Raw genomic sequence first — 15,487 nt, 5'->3', positions numbered from 1 at the left:
TTACTTCCTTTCGTTCCTGTTCTAAAACATTTTAATAATTTTTTGCTCCTGTTCCTACACTTGCCTCGGTCTCCCACTCTGTCTTATGCCCCTCAGTGGAATTCTTTCTTCTGAGGATGCAAGAACTGAGGTTGCTACAGACCTATATTTATTCACTGCTGCTAACAGTTCCATCTTTGCAACTACATAAAGGCAGATTTTGGGGAATTTGATGAATTATTCACTTGGTAAAATAAAGACACTGAGCTCTGTGATTAGTATTTTGTAATTAGTTCAGTTTCAGTAACAGACATGTATTTTTTACTTTCTTCACCTTTGTATATTCTAAATATTATTTCAGTTAAGGACAAAGAGCTCTTTTATGTATTATCTTCAGCAGTCAGATATTTGCTTCAAAGCTTCCTCAAATCTGTAAGTTCTATTAATATCCTTTAACCAAAAAAATCAAAACCAATTAAAATAACACACTCACAATTATTTAAATGTAGAATGAAAGACTAGATCAAAGTCTCAGCAGAGATTAGCTTAAATTGACATTCTCACACTTATGACTGCTAGAGAGATTAAACAGTATGCCTCATGACTCAGATTCAGTTCTTCAATGCCTTGATAGAAATATTCTGATTGATTCATATGTTTAAAGCTTTCTAGAACCATCAAGCACAGGTGATATTCAATTTTTAGGATAATAATCATGAGTATATATCCGCTAATGAGAAAATACACAGTATATTGATGGTAAAATTTGAAACTATATTATCCACATTTAATAAATGCTGGTTGTAGAACTGAAAGCACAATTGTCAACAACAACAACAAAAAACTATGTCTTTTAAAAAATAAGAAAAAATTTATCAAACTGACCTGCAAATTTATAGCCCAAGTCACATTAGAATAGTATTAATTTCACAGAAATGTACAAACACACACACACTCACAAATGTATATGTTATAGCACTTAAGTTATATTTTAACATATTGCTGTCTTTTAAATTGTCTTACGTTGTAAATACGCATGGCAATATACTTGTCTAATTATGTCCTTAGATAAAGGTATATTGGCTTATTTATGTTATTTTTTCTACTTAAATATAGCCTTAAACACAAATATTGTTGAATTCAGAGTTGAATTTTTGTAATAGAATAGAAGCAAAATTTTAAAACTCTAAACACAAAATGTTTTCCAGAAACATTATTGTGCTTACAAATTATTTTAAAATATTATCTCCCAAAGACTATAGTTTCTGAAAACTATTTTCAATTGTGTTCTTATGCATAGGCTTTTAGTATATAGTTTAACTTCTTCCAACATAAGCTACTGCCTGAAGGCATATTTTACAACTGTCTTCACAACATGTCATAAATTGCTATGGCATGCAGTTACAAAACTATATACCAAAAGAAATCAGAAGTGTATGAATAAGGAACATTAAATTTAATTTAATTATAGATGAATTTGACAAGTTTATCATTACATACAGAATTAAAATATTAACAATAATAATATGTCACCTTTTTAGACTACTTATCATGCCATAACCTGACATCTATTACTGATGGATATAATATCTTAGTGGACCACAAATGCTTTTAGATAAATAATTCACATCATGACAAAGCATTTCAATCAACAGAAACAACTTTCTTCACTTGATTGTTTAATTAATCATTATACCTCAAAGAAGATGAAAAAGGAAATATACAGTATCAGACCGTCAATGAAATTTTACCTGGTTAAGAGAAAACAAAAGATAATCAAATTGAGCAAAAGCACAAAATATAAGATTGTGGCCAGTAAGTGTGAAGTTTAACATTAAGAGGCTTATTATAATTAGCTGAGATGAACTTGGTATCTCTAGTTCTTGCAATGGCCTCATCTCATAGCCTGTGATACATATTTGAATCACCTTAACATCTGCTAATATGAGTTTCTTTTTCCAGTTCTTTCTGATGTAATGTTTGTAACAGTTTTCCTTCAGAGACAGAACATGAGTGCTCACTTTAAAATATACTTTGGAACAGGAGTTTCTAAGGATACTGTTGCCTGCTGGCCACTTTGTGTGATAGCCAGTGGTGGCATGGTTTGTGCTAAAGACTTTGAGATGCATGGTAGTTGACCAGGGAGTGGGAAAAATGAGAAATTTATGTTAAGTGTATATAGAAATTAGAGGCAGATCAGAACTGCCCTGGAGATTCTACAGGGTAATATGAATCCTTTTGCTGTAGTGTTTTGTCACGGATTATATGACTTAAACCTATTTATATTTTGTAGGAAAATGTATACTTTTATAATAAACATATTTTATTAGCAATAGGTTAAAAATACAAAAATACAAATACACAAGTTTTCTCATTTACATGTGGGAGTTTAAAAAATTGAACACATAGCGGGGCACAGTGGCTCACGCCTATAATCCCAGAATTTTGGGAGGCCGAAGCTGGTGGATCACCTGAGGTCAGGAGTTCAAGACCAGCCCAGCCAACATGGTGAAATCTCGTCTCTACAAAAATACAAAAAATTATCTGAGCATGATGGTGGGTGCCTATAATCCCAGTTACCTAGGAAGTTAAGGTGGGAGAATCACTTGAACCTGAGAGGCAGAGGTTGCAGTGAGCTGAGATCATGCCATTGCACTCCAGTCTGGGCGATGGAGTGAGACTCAGTCTCAAACACAAAAAATGAACACATAGAGGAGGTAGAGAGTGAAAAAATAGATAACAGAGACTGGGAAGGATGAATGGACAGGCGGGGGAAGGATGATGAGAACTGCGTTAAAAGGTACAAACACACAATAAGATGGAAGGAATAAAGTCAATGTTTGATAGCAGAGTAGGATGCCTATATTTAACAAAAATTTGTTGAACTCAGGTGATGGACACCCCTGAATACCATCACTTGATTACTACACGGTATATACATGTAACAAAATTTCTCATGTACCCCATGAATTTGCATGCACTAAAAAAAATGTAAAAAAAAAAAAAAATGAAAAAATAACATTAAGCAATGTTGAGTTAAAAACAAACAATGCAAAACTTACTAAATAAGTTGGCCTATAAATTTGTTTGGATTTGTCTTCTTTACTTTACTTGCTTTGTTAAAATTAGAATCAGGTGTCAATCACCTTGAATTAAAAGCACTAGTCTTTATTAATACTAAGTGATAGTAATTTCTTCATGATGCAAGGTAAAGTTAATAATTACCCAAAGGCACACAGATTTTCAGTGAGAGAAAGACAAATCGCCCACTAAGGTCTATCTTAATTTTGGGTTCAATCCTCTTAGCCAGATTCCATGACATCTCTAGAAAAGATGATGGGGGAGATATTCCTGTCTCTAGCGAGAATTTTAAAAAGAGAAATAAAGGTTGAAAAAAATAAGTACCGCTGAACAAAATCTATGTGACTTAAAGTAAGTTACTCTGGGACTCTTCCCAGCAGAACAGTCAATATACATTGGCTATGTTAAAATTGCCACAACTCCCTGGATATACCAGGATATGGTATGATATTGTGATTTTGCCTCTGCTTTGGTCATTTAGTATACTTCATCTTCAGAATGTTCCCTTGAAATCACATGAATCCCTCAAGATCCAGTTCTAAAACCAACTCTTCAATAACACTTTCCCCAGCACTGTTCATTATACCCAATCCTTAGCACAACAAGTTGATTTACTCTTTAATCTAAGACTATATGGAGGCAACAGTAAATGTTACTTGGGAATGATTAAATCCACAATTTTTTTAAAAAAAGAATCTCAAATAATAGGAAAAGAAATTAGAGAGACTCCCCTGTGGAATTTAAAACAAACAAACAACACAAAACAAAAAACTAAAGATGAGAACATATTGTAATGGTGAGAACCACAGTCTCTAATTCTAGAACTAAATTGACTCAGTCAGATTCTGTATTTTGGCAATACTTGTAGGTGATTCGCATGCACAGTGAATTTGAGACCTTCTTAATTATGTGTTTTGCTTTGCTTCACTTTGAAGATCACGCGTTTTTTACACATTGAAAGTTTGTGGCAATCTTGCATTAAGGACATTTATTATATCAGCGCCATATTTCCAACAGCCTGTGCTCACTTGCTGTCTGTGTCACATTTTGGTAATTCTCACAATATGTTCAAGTTTTTCATGACCATTATATTTGTTATGATGATCTGTGATCAGTGATTGTTGCTGTTACCATTGTAATCATTTAGGGGTGCCATGAACCACACAGCAAACTTAATCAATGTGTGTGTTCTGACTGGTCCACTGGCCAGCCATTCCCCTGTATCTCTCCCTCTTCTTGGGCCTCCTTGTTTTGTGGGACACAAAGATATTGAAATTAAGCCAATTAATAACCCTACAATAGTCTTTAAGTGTTCAAGTGAAAAGAAGAGTCACATGTCTCTCACTTTAAGTCAAAAGTTAGAGATGATTAAGTTTAGTGAAGAAGGCATGTTGAAAGCTGAAAGGCCAAAAGCTGGGCCTCTTGGGTCAAACAGTTATCCAAGTTGTAAATGCAAAGAAAAAATGCTTGGCTGGGCGCGGTGGCTCAAGCCTGTAATCCCAGCACTTTGGGAGGCCAAGATGGGCAGATCACGAGGTCAGGAGATCGAGACCACCCTGGCTAACACAGCGAAACCCCGTCTCTACTAAAAAAATACAAAAAACTAGCTGGACGAGGTGGCGGGCGCCTGTAGTCCCAGCTACTTGGGAGGCTGAGGCAGGAGAATGGCGTAAACCCGGGAGGCGGAGCTTGCAGTGAGTTGAGATCCGGCCACTGCACTCCAGCCTGGGTGACAGAGCGAGACTCCGTCTCAACCGAAAAAAAAAAAAAAAAAATGCTTGAAGAAAATTAAAAGTGCTACTACAGTGAACACGCAAAAGAAAAAAAAGCAAACAGTCTTATTGCAGATATGAAGAAACTTTTAGTGATCTGGATAGAAAAGCAAACCAGCCATAACAGTCTTTTAAATAAAAGAGCCATACAGCCTCTTTTATTCTATGAGAGAGGTGAGAAAGCTGCAGAAGAAAATTTGAAACTAGCAGAAGTTGATCCATGAGGTTTAGGAAAGAAGCCATCTGCATAACATTAAAGTGCAAGGTGAAGCAAGTACTGATTAGAAGCTGAAGCAAGTTATCTAGAAGATATAACTAAGATCATCAATGAAGGCAGCTATACTGAACACTAGATTTACAATGGGGATGAAAACAGTCTTATATTGGAAGATGATGTCATCTAGAACATTCATGACTAGAGAGAAGAAGTCAATGTCTGGCTTCTAAGCTTCAAAAGACAGTCTGACTCTTAGTAGGGGCTAATACACCTGATGACTGTAACTTGAAGCCAATGCTCATTTGCCATTCCAAAAATTTTAGGACCCTTAAGAATTACGCTAAATCTACTCTGCGTGTGCTTGTAAATAAAACAAATAAGCTAAGCCTGAATGATAGCAGGTGTGTTTACAGCATAGTTTGCTGAATATTTTAAGCCCACTTTTGAGAACTGCACCTCAGGAAAAAAAAAAAAAGAAAAAGCTTACTTTCAAAAAAACTACTGCTCATTGACAATGAACCTGGTCACTCAAGAGCTCTGATAAAGATATCCAAAAATTTAATGATGTTTTCATGTCTGCTTACACAACATCCATTCTGCAGCCCCTGGGTTAAGGCATAATTTCCATTTTCAAGCCTTATTATTAAAAAAATACATTTCAAATAAGGCTGTAGCAGCCATAGATAGTGATTCCTCTGATAGATATGGGCAAAGTAAATTGAAAGTCTTTTGAAAAGGATTCATCATTGTAGATGCCATTAAGAACATTTGAGATTCATAGGAGGAGGTCAAAATACTAAAATTAACTGTTGTTTAGAAGAAGTTCATTGCAATCCTCATAGATTAATCTGAAGGATTCAAGACTACAGTGAAGGAAATTATTGCAGATGTGGTGGAAATAGCAAGATAAGTAGAGTTAGCAGTAGAGCCTGCAAATATGACAGAATTGCTGCAATTTCATGACAAAAATTTAATGAATAAGGACTTGCTTCTTTTGAATAAGCAAAGATTCTTGAGATGGAATATTCTGGCAAAGATGCTATCCCATTATTGAAATAACAACAAAGGATTTGGCATATTACATAAAATTAGTTTATAAAGCAGCAACAGGGTTCGAGAGGATTGACTCCAATTTTGAAAGATGTTCTACTGCGTGTAAAATGCTATCAAACATCATTGTATGCTACAGTGATATCTTTTGAAAAAGGAAGTGTGAATTGATGTGGCAATTTCATAGTTGTCTCATTTTAAGAAATTGCAGGCCAGGCACTGTGGCTTATGCCTGTAATCCCAGCACTTTGGGAGGCTGAGGCAGGAGGATCACGAGGTCAAGAAATCAAGACCATCCTGGCCAACATGGTGAAACCCCATCTCTACCAAAAATGCAAAAATCAGCCGGGCGTAGTGGTGCGCGCCTGTAGTCCCAGCTACTCGGGAGGCTGAGGCAGCAGAATCACTTGAACGTGGGAGGCGGAGGTTGCAGTGAGTAGAGATCGCGCCACTGCACTCCAGCCTGGTGACAGATTGAGACTCTGTCTCGAAAACAAACAAAAAAAAAACAGAAAAAAAAAAAAAGAAATTGCAATAGCTGCTTCAACCTTCAGTAACCACCACACTCTTCAGTTAGCAGCCACAACACGGAGGCAAGACTTTCCACCAGCAAAAACATTATGGCTAGCTGAAGGCTCAGTTACGCATTAGCATTTTTAAAATATAGTATTTTAAAATTAATATCTGCATACTTTTAGACATAATACTGTTACTCATTTAATAGATATAACATAAACAAAGCTTTCTATATGCACTGGGAAACCAAAAAATTTGTGTGACTCGCTATGTTAAGTTATTCACTTTATTGCAGTGGTCTGGAACTAAATCTGCAATAGCTCTGACACATTTCTGTAAATAAAGGCTGTCTGAGCTCATTTGGTTATACAATTACGGCTAACAGTAGCAACTCTGAGCTTTGAGGAAGGAGATTAAAAAACATAACATGGCCCAGCACTGCTACTGTGTGGTCATGGGCAATTACATAACTTCAATGTGCTTCAACACAGTTCTCTACAATAATAGTAATAAATAATGAAATAATAATGAAACCAACCTCAAAAATTTATTGTGAGGAATAAATAAGTTAATATAGTTTAAGAGCTTAAGTCAGATCCTGGACCATAATGAGTGCTATACAATTATGATGAAGGTGATAAATTGAAGTAAATAGCTGCAAAGATTGTGAAGACAGTCTTGAAGAAAATAAAAATGTTATTAGCAATACAATCAATATCTGCTGCTTATGTAAAATGAATGCTGATTAGAACAAAAACAGAAGCCAGTACATAATCACTCCAGTTTAGAATGTCTGAGACACAGACTCACTGAGAGACACAAAAATAGACCAGCAGAATGAAAAAAGAAAGAAAGAAAAAAATATGGATAAGACTGGAACAGAGTCCAAATGTTTTCTTCATCTACTTAGAAGAAAATACGTATATCTGAAACTTCATACTATATGATATACATATATAGTTATTTTGTTTTGGCTATTGATGAAGGGGGGAATACTTTTTTCCTCAGTCATTTCTGGACTCGTGGCTGAGGCATCTATAATGAAAGATTATCAAGAGAAAAAATGGCTAGGTAAGGTGGCTTACTCCTATAATCTCAGCTACTCAGGATGCTGAGATGGAAGGATCACCTGAGCCTCAGAGTTCAAGGCAACAGTGAGGTATGATCATGCACTGCACCATAGTCTGGATAACAGACAGACCCTCTCTCTAAAAAATTGACAATAATAATAAAAAACAAAGAGAAAATCACACAAATTCATGTAATTCAACTTCTACATGACACAGTAGCCTTCAGAAATGAAGACACTACAAAAAAGGGAAACCGGTATATTTTTATGGTTAGGTTGATAAAAATGGATAGTTGTAGAGAGGTATGACCGGGCAAAAAGGGTAAAATCAAATAGTAATAAACTGGAGGGAGCTTAGCAAGGCTTGTTTGTTCATATTCTTCTGTGTTCCTGTGTCTTCAGATATAAAGACATTCCCTTTTTCTGGATATAAGGAGGGTTCCTCTCAAATGAGGGACTCATGACCTTCTTCAGAAGGTCAGAGCATTTTTTCTGGCCTGCTTCATGGGAGAAGGGTATAGATAAAACAAGTTTTCCCATTATGTGACAATTGAAAAAGCCTTGTGACAGCAACATGAGAAGTCAAAATATTACTATCTATCTTTACTTTTAGTTTTGTTTGAATTTGTCCATAATCTAAAGCTTTAAAAAATGTGGTCAGAGACAGTTACAGAAAGAATGATTGGAATTTGATCTTATCATCAGGGGATTAAAAACTTCTACTAGGTCTTAGACATGTCATACTTTTTGATCTCCTTTCTGGTAGCAGCAGCAGCAGCTCCAAGTTGTTACTGTTAATCATGACATTTGTGTTAGCAAATAAGCAAAAACAGCATTTATATATTTGCTATCTGATATAGCTTGGCTCTGTGTCCCCTCCCAAATCTCATCTCTAATTGTAATCCCCACATCTCCAGGGAGCGACCTGGAATCCCCACGTGCTGAGGGAGTTGATTGGATCATGGGGACAGTTTCCACCATGCTGTTCTTGTGATACTGAGTGAGTTATCATGAGATCCAATGGTTTTTTAAGTGTTTGGAAGTTCCTCCTTCGCACTTTGCTTTCTCTCCTGCCGCCTTGTGAAGGTTCCTGCTTCCACTTCTGCCATGAGTATAAGTTTCCTGAGGCTTCCCCAGCCATGTGGAACTGTGAGTCAATTAAATCTCTTTTCTTTATAAATTACCCAGTCTTGGGGAAGTTCTTTATAGCAGTGTGAAAACAAACTAATACACTATCCATCCATGGATTTACTAAATTGAGTGAGCATCAGAATCACCTATGAGGCTTACAAAAAACAAATTGTTGGTATCTTTCTCTTTAAGAGTTTCCAATTCAGTAATTCTGGGGAGAGGGCCCAGAATGTGGATTTCTAATAAGGCCCTAGTTGATGCTACCGCTGCTGCTAAAGGAACTACATTCTGAGAACCTTTTCTCTAGCCTTTGATGTGGTTTGGCTGTGTCCCCACCCAAAATCTCTTCTTGAATTGTAATCCAAATTGTAAGCCCCATGTGTTGGGAGCAGAACTTTGTGGGCGGTGATTAGATCATAAGGGCCGTTTCCCCACGCAGTTCTCAAAATAGTGAGTGAGTCAGTTCTCCCAAGATCTGATGGTTTAAGGGGCTTTTCCTCCCTTCACTCATTCTCCTTGATGCCATCATGTGAAGAAGGTTGTGTTTGCTTCCCCTTCTGCCATGATTTTAAGTTTTCTGAGGCTTCCTCAGCCATGCTGAACTGTGAGTCAAATAAACCTCTCCCCTACAAATTACCCTGTCTCAGGTATGTCTTTATTAGCAGTGTGAGAATGAACTAAAACACCTGTATATTTACAACACTGCTAAACATTATTAATCACTGAGCATTATGATGTGAGAATTTTATTTTATTTATCAGAGCATTGTGCAGTAGCTGGCATATTGGGTAAGATTAATAATTACACATATGAATATACTTAATATACTTGGACTGCTCTTATTTTTTTTGCTCTTGGCTTAAATTACCTCAGGGAGTCTCTCTATTAGATTGAAATGAGAATGCCAAAACAATGAATAGCATTTTAGATTTTGCTCAATATTATTTTAATTTGGGTAGTAACATCTAATCATCCATCTGAAAATAATAAAGGGACAAATATATCTTCTATGTCAGAAACTATCTTGGGCACAGGGGCACGACCCTAAGGAATACTTCAAGGCCTCAACCTTCATTGATTAGAAAGATTTATATTGTTAAAGCATACAGAAACGATCAGAGGGAGCGAAGGCAAGAAGGTCATTTTTACAGCTATTGCAGAATCACAAATGTAACATCATACATATTAAACTGTAGGTGGTAAATGCAAAAATAGGAAAGAAGTAGTAGATGTAAGCTATATTATAAAAGAAGATAACAAGAACTCAGTGACTGTTTTAATATCAAGGACTGAGTAGACTGTTGCTCTTGTTTCTGTAATAAAAGTATATTTCTTGAAAAGGATAACTAGTTTTCATAAAAAAGATAAATTAAATATAAATAAAACCATTAAGTTAGGTAAGAATATACCATTTGTCCATTTTGAAATTTTAAAAAGGCATATTTACAACCACAGAGTTTGAGACTTAAAATAACAAGATGATTTTACAGGTAAATTTTATGCTATCTCAATATTCATGCATCAAAGAATAAACTAAGTCTTAAATATGCCGTTTGTGTTCATGCTATGTTTTTATGATTCAACTTTTTGTTTTGCTTTGTTTTATTTCCTCAAGGGCTAACCATTGGTTTTCCCAGCAGGGGAAAGAAAGCCCACCCACCAAGTCCCTTCCAACTTTCACTGATGAGATCTTGGGGCTGTTTACATTAACCATGCAAATTTGAAACACCCTGTCTCCTGGTGCTTAATCTCACAACCCAATTTGTTTCTGAAGCTGGTGTGCTTAGCAGCTGTGCAGCAGTGCTTTGTCCCAAAGACAAAAGACTATTTTTTTTTACTTAAAGAATAGACAGAATACTCCAGTTATCTTAGATCACAGCATTGACAGAGTTAATTAATGACCCAGAACAGTCACAAACAGCCTATTTTCAGTCATCATTGAGAACAAAAATGTATGTGTCAGATATTTCCTGGAACTGGACCATATATATAACAGTTACTCACAAACACACTTTGAAAAGTTAGGAATGACAAAATATCTGTGAGTAAGCAAATTCCCCCTCCCCACCAGCAATAGCTTTTCCTTACAATTTATTTAAAAACATCTGTTTCTAGCAGACTTAAAAATATATAAAATTGGGTTAAAAATCCTGCTGCTGTTAACACAAAAAGAGAAAGAGGTATATATTTATGTATCCGGCCTCAAAATGGCCCTCAGTTGAGCTGTTTCTGAAGAAAGTGCTTTTAACACAGGTCTCTGAAATTGTGGGCTGTAAATAAAAATCTCAGAAAATAAATCTCCGAAAATGAGTTAGATCTATTTCTGCTATTACTAGGAAATAAATGACCTCCAACTTTAGATTCCAGGGTTCCATTTTGCATTTAACAAAGTGGGCTTTTTGTTTGTTTGTTTTGTGGGTTTTGGGTTTTTGGGTTTTTTTGGGTTTTTTTCCATCTAGAAAAGTATACCAGCTTAACTCCAAACTTCTAAACATTGTCTATAAGGTCCTTCACAATTTGAGCTTGATCCCTTGATCAACTTCCTTTCCCAATGAACCTTTTTTATTTTTTTAAATAGACTTTTTTTTTTTTTGAGAAGAGTCTCACTCTGTTGCCCAGGCTGGAGTGCAATAGCACCATCTCAGCTCACTGCAACCTCTGCCTCCCAGGTTCGAGAGATTCTCCTGTCTCAGCCTCCCAAGTAGCTGGGATTACAGGTGCCTGCCACCACGCCTGGCTGATTTTTGTATTTTTAGTAGAGATGGGATTTCACCATGTTGGTCAGGCTGGTCTCCAACTCCTGACCTCAGATGATCCACCTGCCTTGGCCTCCCAATGTACTGGGATTACATAAGTGAGCCATGGCGCCAGCCTAAATAGACTTTATTTTCAAGAGAGGTTTAAGTTCACAGCAAAACTGAGAGAAATTAGCAGTGATTTCCCATGTATCCTCTGTGCCACATGTGTACCTTCCTCCATTATCAACATTCTCCACTAAAGTGGTATATCTGTTACAACTGATGAACCTGAACTGTCATGTCATTATTATCCCAAGTCCACAGTTCAGTTAGAGTTCACTCTTGCCACTATACATTTTATGAGTTCAGAAACATGTATAATGACATTTATCCACCACTATAGTTTCACACAGAGTTATACCATCCTAAAAGTCTTTTGTGCTCCCCCTATCCATCCATGTTTCCTTTCTAACCCCAGGCAACAACTGGGCTTTTTACTGTCTCTATATTTGGCCTTTTGAAGAATGTCATATAGTTCAAATTATGTAACACATAGGGCTTTTTTAGGTTGGATTCTTTTACTTGGCAATATGCATTTAAATATCCTCCATGTTTTCTCATGGTTGACAGCACATTTCTTTCTAATGAAGAATAGATTGCTTTTTCTTAAGTGTACCACAGTTTGTTTATCCATTCACCTACTGAAGGACATCTTAGTTGATTCCAAGAGAATTTCTACATGCAAACAACAACAAAATAAATCTAGACATAGATCTTGCATACTTTCACAAGAAATTCACTCAAAATAGATCACAGACCTAAATTTAAAATGCAAAACTATAAAAATTATTAGTGATAACATAGGAGATAATCTACATGTCCCTGAGTTTGGGTGATAACTTTTTACATGTAATACCAAAGGTATGATTCATTAAAGAAATAATTGAAATATGGACTTTATTTTTTTTAATGTGCTCTGTGAAAAAACTTTCAAGAACATTTAAAGACAAGCCAGAGACCAGGAGAAAATATTTGAAAATCACATTGCAAATAAAAGATTGTTATTAAAAGTATACAAAGAATACTTAAAATTTCACAATAAGAAAATAAACAACCCGACTGAAAAATAGGACAAAGACCTTAAAGGACACCTCACCAAAAAAGATCTTCAGATGGCAAATGAGCACACGAAAACATACACCATCATATGTCATCAGGGTAATATAAATTAAAACAACCATGAGATACTACTTCACACTCATTAGAATGGCCAATGTCCAGAACACAGACACCATCAAATGCTGGGGAGAATGTGGAGTTAGAGAAGTTATCATTTGTTGCTGGCGGGAATGTAAAATGATAAAACTGTTTTGAAAGATAGTTTGGTGGTTTCTTACAAGACTAAACATATTCTTACCATGCACTATAACAATTTTACTTCTTGGTATTTACCAAAATGAGTGGAAAATTCATGTCCACACAAAAACTGCTACACACAGATGTTTATAGCAGCTTTATTTATAATTGATGAAAAAAGCAACAGATTTCTCAGTGTTACTAAAAATATCTGCCTCTTAGTGTTGCTGTGCCATTATTCATGATGATGCCGTTGTTGCCTTGCCTGCCCTCCTCATTCCTCACCTTTTAAATCTTATTTATAATCTAAGATTCTTTCCACTTTATTAAGCTCCTCAAGTCTTATTTCCCCTAATAGGCAATAGTAATACCCACCTCTTTGCTGTTTTAGGAATACCATGGAAAATTGTCCTTATGATGGATGCTATGTTATGGTAACTTAATAATTTCCCTTCTGAACGAGACATTCCATAATAATACATCCCTGTGTAATAAACACTCATTTATCCTCAAGTACTTATCAGTTACAGTGAGTAATCTAAAGGTTTTATTTTACTTAGTAGTCTATTTGATCATTTCTTTTACCATCAAGAATTAGTCAGCATTGTCACTTGTCGATTTCAAATTTATAGCACTGAATGTCTAGTTCTTTTAAGTAATTTTTAAAATCAAATTTTTGGAGGTATGAATCAGATACAAATTGTTTCTGAGGCTCACAATACGAGTAAATTGCTTTAAAACATGAATAATACTCCTCTCCTATTTGTTCTCTGTAACTTTTCTATTTTAACAAATAGTCTACGTTTTCATGATTTCTGTATTAGTGCTTGGCGTACGCTTCTTTTAGGAGATAAAGTATACATTCAATGGCCTAATTAATTATGTACTTTGCAGCATGGCTCTGCTTATAATTGTCTCTTACATCATGGCACTTAACTCCTAACTGAAAATTTAATCAAGCAGGGGCAATGTAGTTTAAGTAATGTAACATTTTAGATAAGAGTAAGTAGAACTTACAAAGAAGATAAACACACAATTCTAATTGAATAAAGTGTCTCCATATAGTTAGAAGCAAATGAAAATAAAAGCACAGTTGTGAGTTAATGCTGCGCATGTACACTTTAAAATGGAAAAAAAAAAAGACAGATAAGAAGGCTGAAGAAAGCCTTTGACACAAGAGTCTCTTCTATACGTTAAGCATTATACATTATGTAATGCTATGAGCACACACTTCTAAAGTACAAATCAACCTTATGCATGTCATTGCTTTCCCAAGATAGGATTTCTGTGAAGACACAGGAAGAAAGCTACAAAATAACCCACAACTTTCTTTCCTTTCTTGAGGAAGTATTTGTTTCTTGAATCTGATCTTTCACTCCCAATTGGTAAATACTCCAGTAAGTGTAGTTTTATATTAAAATAATTTCTTCTTCTTAGCCAAAAAAGGGGGATTATTAACTCATAAATCTTTGCATATTGTAAATATTAGTATACGAATTCAACCTGTGGGCCATATAAAGTGAAAGCATGCACATCAAGATCTGTACACCTCTGATTCCTTCCCTCAGAAGAGAATGAGCCCACAAAGTAAATCATATCTAAGCTATTCCAACAAAAACCATAAAAATGTATTTTTCCTATTATTCAAATTTTCAATATTTACATGTATTATGATTGATATGTGTTTAATTTCTGTTTATATATGTTTAGATTATTTATATGGCCAATCAATATAGACTTTCCAAAATGAGAATAACATAATTTAGCTAGCATTTGCTTTAAAATTTTAGAAATAAAAGTCCCCTTGCTTTTTATGGAATTAACTCACAAAACTGAATCACTATCTCCAAAAAAACTAGAAAATATATAGTTAATTCATCTTTAAAAGTTCCCATGATATTCTGCATACAGTGCTCCTGGAGAAAGTGTCAAGGATAATTCCTAAACTGTTCTGGAAAAGTAGTAGCTTTTCTCTCCCTTGAGAAAATTCTGTTTCATACCATGAGTGACAATAATTCATGGCATTCATTTATTTGGAAAGTGAAGGAAAAACAGACATCTGAAGCAAGAACACAGAGATTCAACCACATTCCTCCACTTACTAGCTTTGGGAGTTAGAGCAATTTTCTTAATCTCTTTGTGCCACTGTTGATACTGAAATTAATTACTCTTCTCTAAATTAATTCCCTAAAAGAATAGTTGCTAATCATCCTAAAATATGTGGATGTGTAATTCTTGGCTTAGCGCCCTTTACCAAGATGGCACTAGAAAACACTTTTAGCTCTATTCTGGAGGCCTGAATTCTCTAGTTTATCAACTTAGTTCCATCATTCAGGAGAAACTGGGGAACTGGAAAGCTCCTTGGCAGTCCAAGCCAATAATAAGTTTCTATTGGCTTGAAAATGATGCTCTTGAGACATAATTCTCAAAGGATATTCTATTTAGAAAATGAATATTCTATCTTCATGGATCTTCTGCTTACAGTGTTACAATATTCTCAGATCCCAAAAGTAAGCACTACTCTCAGAATTTTGAGTTCTCTAATGCCGAGGACGTAGTCTTTGCGAGACAAAAAGGC

This window comes from Papio anubis, chromosome 15, assembly GCF_008728515.1.
Source record: "Papio anubis isolate 15944 chromosome 15, Panubis1.0, whole genome shotgun sequence".
NCBI classification, from domain to species: Eukaryota; Metazoa; Chordata; class Mammalia; order Primates; family Cercopithecidae; genus Papio; species Papio anubis.
The sequence above is the reverse complement of the archived record's forward strand: the minus strand, read 5'-3'. Positions refer to the sequence as shown.